The sequence below is a fragment of the Zosterops lateralis genome, assembly GCF_965231275.1.
Source record: "Zosterops lateralis genome assembly, chromosome: 3".
Taxonomy (NCBI): domain Eukaryota; kingdom Metazoa; phylum Chordata; class Aves; order Passeriformes; family Zosteropidae; genus Zosterops; species Zosterops lateralis.
Genome location: NC_139764.1, coordinates 76,881,709 through 76,893,980, shown reverse-complemented (window position 1 = coordinate 76,893,980; position 12,272 = coordinate 76,881,709). Strand labels below are relative to the sequence as shown.

The 12,272-nt window shown below is 43.0% G+C and overlaps 1 protein-coding gene across 3 annotated transcripts in view; it reads right to left on the bottom strand.

The window, feature by feature from the left end:
• Nucleotides 1-12,272, bottom strand: part of BACH2 (BTB domain and CNC homolog 2) — a 181,094-nt gene that overhangs the window by 128,501 nt on the left and 40,321 nt on the right. For all 3 annotated transcript variants that reach the window (XM_083857731.1, XM_083857732.1, XM_083857733.1), the window contains exon 2: nt 9,649-9,735. The gene's annotated coding sequence lies outside the window, so the exon portion shown is untranslated. The remainder of the gene's footprint in view (nt 1-9,648; nt 9,736-12,272) is intronic.

The window sequence follows — 12,272 nt, the reverse complement described above, 5'->3', positions numbered from 1 at the left end:
AATCACCTTCTCTGTTTTACAATCTCATTGACATTGCTCAAGTTATGCATGCACCAGAGCAGATTTTGTCCTTGGGGTACTGGGAGACCAAATCTCCCATAAATAAGAACGGAAACAATCTGTTCACCTTAACTGAAGTGGGATGAGGAGTGGGATGTCTCCTTTTCACCTAAAAAAGGAGACATATGTCTAAGAGACAAAGAGAAAATGCCACTAATTTCACTTCTTCAGTTTGCCACTCCATTAGGAAGCACTCTTAGGTATCTAAAAAGTTTTTCAGGCTTTTAAGGCTATTTTATGCAACTACAGATCAGAAGCTCTGAAGTTTATCAGCTGTTGGCTAAGAGAAGTTGCTGGTGTCTACTTCACTGTCTTCCATCCCGTCTGATAGGGTTGATCAAAGGTGCACTCTATTGCCTGAATTTGTCAGTCCCTTTTCCTATCACTTCTTTACCTCAACACTGGTTTCAACGCCATGAGGTGAGATGCACCTGCTGAGTTGTACAAAGTCCAACCACATCTTTAGCTTAGTTCGTTGTTGACTGGCTTCACCCCATCAAGCAGATTATGGTCAGTTTCATAAACACCAACACTGGCACAAGAGGGACGGGGCAAGTCCTGGCCAAGGACAATGTAGAAAGGTAAAGACAATGAGCAGTTGTAACTGGGACTGGTGTAGGCTGCCACAAAACCTCAAGTCCCTTACATATCCCAGAAGACACTGTACAAAAAGATGACAAGTACATGTTCTGGCATTTAACATGGGGACATTGCAGTATTTGTATTGAATGCTCCCATCTTGTTTTGGCATTGTGTTGACCACACCAGAGGACAGACCTCACTAAACACCTGGAAATACGTCACATTTATTCCACAGTAGCAAGAGTAGACCATCATTTGTCACGGTGGCATGTGAACAGCTACCCCAGCCAAGCTGTCATTTTGTCTCTCCTGCCACCTACTGTACTGAAAAACAATATATGTGTCACCAACTCACATGCATTTCCACTTGTGTGTGGAAATACCAACTTTAGTTTTTCTAGAAGTGCCACTGCATGCACATGGGAACTCCCTGCTGTCACCACTCCTTCAGCAATGCTATCTAGTGTTTCCTGTTGTAGGCCAAGTGCAGCACTTGGAGCTCTACTTAACTCACTAATGCTTCAGGGTTAAAATTAGCATTAAATACTGAAAATTTTCCAGAGTTTAGGGCACGAACCCCTCTCTCCCCTTGCCCCATGGAGAATTAATCACAGAAGAGTTATTTTAAATGGTGAACAGGCTATGATACCCACAAACCTCTGCCCCTTAATTTTCTGTTACGTCCAGTGACAACACTCACACAGGGCAAAACTCAGCAGAAAAGTAACTTCCCATTGAGTGTGTGATTGTCAGCCTGTGGGCAGGGGTGAAACTCCTGCTGCACTTGAGCTGTGCAACCAGATGAGTGTCACCCAAGAACAGACCTGCCACATGCAAGAGTCTGTTTCAGACCGTGGTTTACCCTTGTCCTTTTAACCTCTCACTCACAAAACGACAGCTGAGCAGGTAGGTCTGGCTGTGCCACCATACCCTCAGAAGTGCAGGGCTACCCACAATGTCCTCCCCATGCACTTCTGCTGCCTGCAACATCACTGGCTGCAAAAAGGGCTGCACTGATGCTTGTGTCCAAACAGTGCCTCCCAGGAGAAGAATCCTTTAATCATAACTATCTGGGTTCTGCCATCCTTCCCAACACCATTAACCATAGTGAACAGCAAGGAAAAGGGTAGCAACGAGTCTGAGCTGGTCAAGACTAGTCTAAGTCCATCACAGGGGCTTCAAACCCATTCATGGTACTATGTGGAAGCCAATTAGCAATCAACTTAAAACTAAACAGACAGATATCCAATGTTAATTACTTATGCCATTCTCCCAGAATGCACAACAAGTTTATTTTTCAGTATTTTATTATTAATTTTGAAAAGGTATTCAAATAGAAAACAACAAGCTGAATTTTCTAATAGAAATCTTGTTACTTTCTAGTAAGAAGCTACCTTGTGGGCGCTGGTTTATTTTCCCACGTATGGTATTCCCTTTTACCTTATCAAGAGCTTGGGGCTCCATGACAGCAGCTATCTTTGATAAAAGGAGTATTCTGATGAAGGAGGAAGGCATCCAACACTTGTGTGATGCAGTAAGCAATAAAATGTATTTATTTATGCTGTGACCACAGTAATCAAGAGGTATTAAAATATGGAATGGAGCACCAATTAAGTACATTTTAAATCTGATTTTTCACTGGTTGCAGTAAGGAAATTGTTGACTAGCAGGACTCTTTAGGGTCTTCACACACTGCAATTAGTGAAGCAGATACAGAAGATAAATTGTTCCACTCCTTCAAAAGCAAGTTTTACTTTTGCAAGTAATAGTGGGCCTTTCATCTTAGCACTTAGAATCTGATCAAGTAAGAAAAAACATTAATATAATTCCACTCACTCCCAGATAAACTTCTCTGAAAAATGAGGACATTTCTTCCTGTTAAACAAATCTGACAAGGCTATAACTAAAAATATTTTTATAACACCAGAGTTCAGTATGAATACAGGAAAACAATTGGCAAGAGCAACTGGAGTGTCTAATCCCAGCTATTTAGCCACCAAAATGCTTCAAGAGCTGTGATACATCCACTTAAAAGCCAAATATGGCTCACAAATAGCTATTAAACATGAATGAACTTATCAAGAAGCAACAGTATGTTCCCATTAATTGTACAAAAGCTGCAAAGAGGTTAAAAAAAAGATATTTCTACAGCATCTGATCAGAAGTGGCTTTTGCTGACACCAATTTAATTTGTAACAAAATCAAGGCAAAAAACTAAAGGATCACATTAACAGTTAGTAATGCTACAGGAGATATCAGTGAAAAGCTAATGAAATGAACAGAGCCTTAAAACAACTTACTATTTTTTAATAGACTTGAAAACCTGCTACTGCAAAGGTACTGTCAGAGGGTGCTTGGTCATCCTTGCTAGCAACTTTCAGACTACTTTTAAGGTTCCCTAAGGATGCTCCAAGGGAATTAAGAAGGGAATTCTATACACAAAGTGCCAGACTGATGTATCACTTAACCAACCTGCTAAGTTTAATCTCCAAAAGAACTTTTATTTCCACTGTGCTTGACCACATGGAAGGCAGAGATTTAAGCTTGTTTGGTCTATGGCCAATGGAGACTTTCTAACAGAAATGGAAACTGGATGATAAGCAGGTAATAAGCTGCTCCTGGAGTTTCCTTTGCTTTGAGAAGAGGGAAGCCACTGGGAGATTTTCGTAGCAGATTCTACAAACAAGCTGTTAAGAAAAGCCGCTATCCAGAAGGCTCGACAGGAGGAAAAAGGAAGCAGGGAAATCACAGTTAATGGGATTTGGCTGCATCCAGAAAACAGCTAGGTTTCGAATACATTACAAACAGTCCTGCACTTCACTGCTACACCAATTCATTGCTGGATGAGAGAAATTTACATTGATTTAAAGCTCCACAGAAACCTAGATTAATCTCTTTAGAGTAAATCTCATCTCTCCCCTGAAATGCCCTCTGGATGAACACATGACAAAGAGGACACTGCCACCACTACACTATAACTTCCAAAATTTTCTGCTAGGGCAAAGGTAGGCTAGGGAGTTATTTATTTTGAGGTTATTTCCTAAGTTCCATAAATGAATGCTTGCCCCATTCGCCTTAGATATCACTGCAGATTCCTATAAAGTTTGCTTAAGTTTTCTGAGGAAGAGTATCACTATCCTGTCCTGTCAAAAGGATAATGTGACACTAAACATAGAGGGTTGTCTCTCTCATAGTGCATCTCTCCTTGGCACAACCTAAGAAGGTTGAGCAACCTGAGCAGGAAGTTCTCAGTGCCTCCCTTCCCAAGCCTTGGTGGGGACCTCCTGCTCATCCTCCAATCCAGGATGGAGAGAATTAGTAGTTCAAAGCTACTAACTGAAAGAAAAATTGCCATAGACAATGTCCTCTACCTTTGCAAACTGATGCCAAGCACAGGACATGATTCAACATGTATGAACTCCATACTCAACCCTCACATCCCAAAGGAGGCAGCGCCACAGTACGTGCCAGGAGGGAAGAGGCCAGCGGCAGCAGAGAAATTTCTAGTCTAATCATGAGACAGACAGAAGAATGGAAATGATGGGAGAAGTGAGATAAAAGAATTAGAGGGCTGATACCATCAACACCCTTTAAGAAGTAGTAGAGGAAGTTGAGCGTCTGTGAAAGAGGGGGAAGGAAGAGTAAGGCTGATTTTCCCGATAGACAGGTCATAAACAGTTCCCGAAACCTGCCTAGTCGGGCTGGTTGTCTGACGTAAAGATGCAAAAAGCAACACATGTGGCATCTTTGAAGCGGAAAAATGAGACGTTGAGGACTGGGGCACTGAGTAGGGGAATGAAAAACCTACAAGTCTCTAAGCGCCAGAAATAGAGAAGACGCTAGAGGTTTCAACCAGTAATGAATGTGAATAGTTAAAAGAGGAGTTTTGCAGAATTGCCCACTAAGACAAAAATCTTAAAAACTGGCTCTTCACAAATGTCTTTTATTTTGGAAATCCCACAGTCACTGCTGGGAGATTAACTTTACAAAGTGAGAATTTAACTGGAATTGCAGCTCTGGGTAACAACAGGAAACGTTGCTCACAGCAACTGAAAATGTAGGATGATTAGGTTTTTGGGGAAAAAGGGAAAGAAAGTTACAGTAACTATGCAAACAGAATAAATAAGAATGCTGTCCTTCTCCAGGATCTTTCCAAGGATCTCAGAGGAATCTACAGCCATTGCCCATTAAAGGCTGCTCTGCTATGGCCACAGCTTATTGCACCATCTAGGTCCCAAGCCTGGCTGTACTCCTCATCTTTACATCCCTCTGCTGATCCTCACACCAGACATCAGCTGATGGTCAGGGACCCCACTGGGGGTTTGTCCCCAGCCGGGACTTGGGGTGTTGCCAAGTGCTCCTTGCACATAGTAACGAGGCGGCCTCATCAAGAGATAGACAAGACAAAAGGCTTCCACCAAGTGAGAAAACTGTAAACCCAGAGGGAAAGCTCTCCCCACACTGAACGTGCTGTGCTCAGTGAACAGCCCAGCAGAGCAAGTGGGCTGGGAAAGCCAGCCGTCTTTCAGACAAATGTGTAAAAAAGCAGCAGGAGGAGAAAAAGGGAAAGACAAGGTCAAGTCAGAGGGAGGCAAGCTCCAGACAAACCCTCCGCTCCCAAGAGGAAAGCACCTCAACAGACATTGCTGTGGAGTCAGCAATGCAGAAGATACTACTCAGCAGGCAACGCATCATGTTAAAATACAAACCCTTGTTTACATGCTCCCCCAAGTTCCTTAACTGTTGCTGAGAATTTTAGGAAATACTTCGCATTGTACTTGTTTTATTGCATGTTTCCCATCAATTTCCAGTTCCAGTTTCTACTTCTGTTTTTAATTTTTAATCACTGCTGGGACAAAACAGTAACATTCAGATACCGCCTTGCTAAGAAAACTGGAGTAACTGGGAGTTATATTAACAATACTTAAATGCAGTCTATTTAAAGGTTTGAACGCATCTTGTTAGAACACTGCATAAATTAACCCAACCTAATTCTCTAGGATGTAACAAGATCTGAAAAGCTCCAAGTTTCATGTTCTCTCTTACCACCCACTTAAAAAACCAAAATCCAAAATGCTGGGGTTAGCTTAGGTTGCAAACGAAAACAAAATTCACATTCAACTGAAAAAATGCGATTTACTCCTTGATGCAATGAAGATGATGCCACAACCAGCTCAAAACCAAAGCAAGAGGAGGTTCTCTCCCGCCCCCTCCATGCATATCCCCCATCATTTTTGCAGTTAGTGATGCAACCTCAGCCTATCTGCTCAGGATTCTTAACCACTCGCTCCATCCCTTCCCACTGTCCAAAACCATCCCTGGATGGAGCAAAGCGCGCCCTGCTGCTGCTGGGCTCTCAATCTCCACCACACCGCTTGCATTGGCGGCCAGACAAAGCAAACTCCAGTTGCATCACGGAGCAAACTCATTTTCCAGCAACCTCCCAGCCCAGAGTTTACCGCTACTGTAATCCGGTGCTGTCAACAACGCCGCCTTTGTTGTGCGCCCGCGTGTGCCGCTCGCTTGCCGGTTGGGTTGTTGTTTTGGGATTTTTTTATTATTAGTAGTAGTATTTAATTATTATTATTTATTTGAAGGAGAATTTTTGTTTTAAATGAGTAATCTGTTTTCGAGAGATTTCTCCTCCGTGCTGGCTCCACCCTGTACTGTAAACGAGACATTACCTTATACAAGAATGAATCTGCTGCATTCCTCTGTCTAGCTGCCTCGCAGCACATTTCCTACGCTCACAGCAGCCCCGGCAGTGCACGCTCTCCCACCCCTTCCCCCCCACCTTTTTCTCTTTTTTCTTTCCCCCCTTTTTTTTTTTTCCTTTTCACTGCCTCGCTGTGTTTTTGTGTAAATGATCTCACATGACTCAACAAATCCATCTGCCTGGAGCAGGCCAAGTTTGGAGCCTTCCCAGGAGGGAGGAGAAGAATTGCTTTGTGGAAAGGACCTGGAGCTTTGCCCTTTCTCTGGCTCAAATTACCCGCCTGTCAGGCCTGACGGATTTGGCTAAAAATAAAAGGAAGCGGGCCGTGAAAAGGAGATGAATGAGCTCAGCAGTTCCTTAGATAACATGGGGTCTGGTGTCGCCCAAAGATCCCAGAGCAGGAACTTCGGATGCCGGACATGTAAGTGTGGTGCTGCAGCCTCAGTGAACTTGTCTGCTTGAGGACCAAAAAAAAAAAAGCACAAAAAAAGGCGAAACCAACCATACGCTGTTGGAAGTAAATGGATTAAAGACACTCAGAGCAGGAAAACTGCCTGCTGTAGATTTGGGCTTGTAAATGGGGAGATTTATGGGGTTTCCAGGGGGGGAAGGGGGCGTGGAGGGGTGTGGCAGGGGGCCGTACATGATGTCAGCCTCCCGCCCTGACCGGGGAGCCTCTGCATCCTTCCTGCAGATGCCTGCCCAGCGCCCGCAGCGGGTATTAAGCACTTAGTTTGGCAATGTAATGACACACTGCAACAATCTGTAATGCAAGGCAGTCAGCAAAGCCCTGGCTCGAAAAGCTCTTTCTCCTAACCATTAACCATATGTTTGGCTCCGCCGCCGCCCAAGCGAGCGGGTGTTCCAGCGCACCATCTGGTTTCTATCCACACAAGCAACTGCAAAGCACAGAGTATTTCCCTCTGGAGCTGTGTCTTCCTCCCTGGCCCCCGATCCCCACCCGGCTCCCCACTCCTCTGCTCCCCTCCTTCACCACTTTCCAGCAGCAACTTCACCTCCTTGTCCCACTAATGGCTCAAAGCAATGGAGACCACGACCACCCCACCAAAGGTGCAGTAGAAGAGTGGGGATGCTGCATTGTGCTGCCCTCTGTGAGCTCACACCCCTACACACGTGTGTACACACACACACACACACACAGACAGACAGACATAGAGGGACTACATCCCTCATCACCAATGTCTGGGGTATTGCATTAAAAAATAACTGTTGAGAGTTCTTGAGTGGTCCAGGAGCCGCTGCAGCGTCCATCACATCTCACTCACGCACACATGCGCACAGAGAGTGTTCAATTTGGATTACATCAACTCTGTGCCGACACTGCAAACTGGCTTCAAGAATGTACCTGACAACAGGAGGACCAACAGCGGATTTATCTCCTGCTCTCAAGCACGGCTTTCTATGCATATCAGGTGTTGGTCCCGCATTCCACCAAAATAAGAATGCTCTAGGGGAAAAAAAAAAAGTAAAAAAGGAAAAAGAGAAAGAGAAATGGAATGAGAGCACATTGAAGAAAAAGGAATGAAAATATTTACTTTTCCTGTGATAGCTAAACAAGCTCTTTCTGAAACGATAAAAAAAGCTTTCATGTATTATATTTCAGAAGGCCTTGTACCATATGTTTGCTTTATGATTTTATGAATTCCAACTACTATTTATGTTTTTAAAGCACTTCCATCATTCAGTTTGTTTCTGAAGTACCTATGGGACATCAGCAGTAATTTTCCCCTCAGGTTGGCCAATTTAAGATTAATCATGACCTATTGCAAGTAAGTATTCAGGGATGCAAGCAATAGGATATTTAGCAAATCCAACACTTGCTCCTTTAAAGTAAGTTTATACTCTGCAATGAGTCACACATATAGTGTTTATCCAAGTTACCAGTGCTACGAGGGAAAAAAAAAAAGCCCATTACATTTGCAAATACATACAAATCACAGCTGTAAGCACCCAACTGCTTACACCATGACTTGTTTCTATGACTGGATATTGATTTTTTTAATAATGTGTCATTATGCCAATGTTGATACAGCAACCAGCTTCCTGGAGTATGCAATTTAATACTAAAAAGAAGCTGGCCTTAGGAAAAATCCACACCCATTCATATCCTTTTTAAACGTCCTTCTTGGTCATGACTATAGCAAATGCAAAGCCACAATTGCTTTTTTCTTCACCTTGCACCTAACGAAGAAAATGCACTTGCCAGTTAGAAACAGCTCAGTTTAAGACAATGAGCTTTGCTGATCTCAATAAAATACTGCAGAACCTCTTCAACTGTTGCTAGAAACCAAAAATCTACATTGGAAAAGATGATGCATATTTTTCAAACTTCCTCTGTATGAGAAATCAGTGAACGAAAAAGTACACTGTAGGCCCTTATCCCAGAATCAAACAGGCGTGGGGAAAACCATATGCTTGTGAAAAGCCTGATGACTTCACTAGGATTGCCTAAGAAGATTGAGGATAGGATCTGCTCCCAATTACAAACGTGGAGTGCAATTAGCACTGTAAGCCCCGCCCGCCTTCATTCTGCACTCTCCTTCAGTAAAGGAAATAATTAAAATGATTAAAAACCATAAGAGATGCACTTTAGCTAGGAATTTACTTTTACTACAAAACAGGATCTATATATGGTCAAGTCCATTACTTTAAGATAATATGATGCAAACATTAGTAGTATGCTTAAACATCACACATTGTGTTTCCTACAACCATGCAATGAGAAATTGTCTTCATTCACACACAAAAAACAACCAGCAGTAGTTCTCTAAAGCAGTAAAGGTCTAGGTCTGGGTTTTTCAGCAGATAATGAACTGCTCTGATCCAGAAATTCTATTAAAGGGGTAATTCAAGAGAAATATTCGTAGATTCAGGGTTCTACAATCTGAAGGGACTGCTAATCATTTGACCTTCTTCCATGAAACAGGCATGGAGCTTCCCTACAGTGACGCAGCTGTAAGAGGTCGAAGGAGAGAATCTCCTAGGGTTAAAAACAAACCCATTAAAAACCCCCAACAAAAACAGAAAAAACCCAGTCTCAGATATAACAGCCTGACAAAGAAGGAAGATACTGTAGTCCCAGCATCACTCCCCTGCACTGTGGGAACACCCACACCCTCTCATCTGGTCTGAATGAATTAACAGCCAGCTACTGGGTCTTGTTATACCTTGTCACCTTTCTTTACTCCTCAGCCCCTGACAAAGGGCCACTGGCAGCCTGAGACCAGCCAGATTTTAAAGCACAATAAAAAGTGGTGTCACATTATTACCTGAATCCAATGAGTCCTCCTGCCAACAATGATGTTTATGCAATCACATTTTTCTGTTTTTAAAAACTTCTCTCTTGCCTCATTGCTCTGTGTGAAAAACAACACAAAAGAGAAAATTGATTAACTGCAAGCAATTATCTGTTATTTGCATTACAGCAGTTTTGCAGTACTCAGGTCTTTTGTTTTCTGCCTCATCTCATAAAAACATTAAACAAGAAAAAGTCCTTTCCCCCAAATCACTCATTGATCAAATAGAAGCAACAGATACCAGTTTGGAGAGGCAGATGAGATACCAGAGCCCATCACTTGTAGAGCTACACAGGAGAACACAGCTCTTCTATACTCAAATCCTCTGCCCTGCTCCCAGACCATCCTGCCTGGCAACATCAGGACTAATGCCAAGCAGTCAGTGCCACCAAAAGCAGAAATACAGAGGGAGAGAAAGCTAATTAAATTTCTTTCAGTATCAACAGCAAATACATGCCACTAATAACCCCCGCAGTGATGTAAAAATAATACTTGCAAAATTGCATCAACAGTAGATTACTTAATCATAAAGTTTTCCCATACTCCATACCTACAACATTATTTAAGCAGAGACTCCACTTAAAATTCTCAGAAGGGTCTCTTAGTGTCTGTGTTTACTCCTCGCTTCCCGTATTAGTAGCTTGAGGCTTTAGTGTCAAATTCTCCTGCCAATACACTTCATAGAAGACATTTCTACATTTAAATGAGGAAGAAAAAAGCCTGTATGGTAGAAATCCAGCTGAAGATACAACCTGAACCCCCACCCCCAACCTCTCTGAACGGCCAGAAGACACATGATAAGTAAAGGACATTGGATTTTCAGTACTGGAAATGCCATTAGTGTCAGTATTTCGTTGCTTTCTCTGAAAGGAAACAAAACAAACCCCTTCACTTAAAGAGATGCAACTCAACCATGTGTACATGATTCCTTGCCTATCTTCACAAGGGCATACACAATTAAACCTAGACATACAGCACAGGGCAGAGAATATGGCTGCAATACCCTCCTGCCTTTCATGGCTCAGGCATTTGGCATACTCTGTCCATTGTTGACACAGATAACTGACAAAGTTTTGCTGCAAGATTTTGGTCACAGCAGTCTGATTGAGACATCTGCAAAAAAGTGGCTGGAAAGACCAAATTCTGGTAATCTCTGGAACAGAGTTTAAACCCAGGTTTAGCCTGATGCCACACAAAGCAATGAACACAGTCTAGTCCAGGGCAGAGCACAAGAGAGGTGACCTTTGCTTCTGGCATCTGCTGCCAATCAGGGCAGAGCCACCTCCCAAGCAAGGAGGGTCTCCTGATCAGGTGACCTTCCTATTGCAGCCTGGAGTCATCTGTGCTCAGAACAGAGCAGCCAAGATCTGGGCCAGGGGATGGCAGGGAAAAACACATCAAAACAAGAAATTTCACTTAATGGGGACAGAAAATTGGAGGGTAGGATAGGGAGGGAGCAAGAATTGAGGTTAGGCATGGAGGGCTGCTTGGTGGCTGTGTAGCTGCAGCACTCTATGATGCCAGTAAGCAATGCCATTTGTTTGCTTCCTTCAAAGCCTTTGGTGTAGCACAGGTAAGTTGAAGAGAGAATGCTGATGAGTTCAAGCACTCATCCCCGAAAAGCGAGGGAAATGTGGCAGGTGAGTGCTGCCTGCTGCAGCTGCCTTCACTCTTGGCACATGGGATGTACCTGAGCTTCATCAGGGCTTCAGGGTAAGAGTGCATGACAACTCTAACAGCTGCTGGCAGCAAGAATGGCAGCCACCCTGACACTCCCTGCCACCCTCTCAGCGTCCAGGCAGACGAGCTGTGCCTTGGAGAGCTGCCACAGAGCTCCAGTGAAGCACTACACCAGTCATTTAAACTCAGTATGCCTCAAGTGGCCATTAGTGAATCCCTAACCAACCTGAAAACCTGGATTCTCTCAACTAAAAGTAATGAACAGTCACAGCAGAAGGAAACTGTATTTCCAGTACATGAAACAGTATGGAGACATCTCAGCAGCAAGGCCGTAACATCCTCAGGATTCTTTGTCCTCTTGTTTTAAGTCTCTTCCTGTAAAGAGAAGTGTGGCTTTCCAAATCATTTGTCAAATCCTGAAACCTGACACTGGTAAACAGAGTAAGATCATGAGGAAATGACAAACTTCTTCAGTAGGATTTGAGTATCATGCCATAAATAAAAATTTGGGCCAAATATGGGACAGCAGGGAAAAAACAAGATGCTGAATAGAGAGTTTGCCCAGGGCTTGCAGCTACAGCTGGCAGCAGGCAGGCAACTTGCAAAAAGAGAAGAGTGTGATGACATACTCAAAAACTGTCCATGCATTTACAAGATCTGCACAAATCCATTTTATATCAGAGTGTTACTCTGAACTTATAGAATCATAGAATGCTTTGGGTTGGAAGGGACATTAAAGATCAGCTGTAATGTTGCAATGCATTTATGTATGAAAATAACAGTAAATAGCTAAAACTTACTTTATTAATAATAAAATAATAATTATTAAAAATAATAAAACTTCCTATTACGCTACCTTAGACATCCATAGCTTATAATGGAGCACAGGTCTACAATCAACCGAATGCACAGGAACA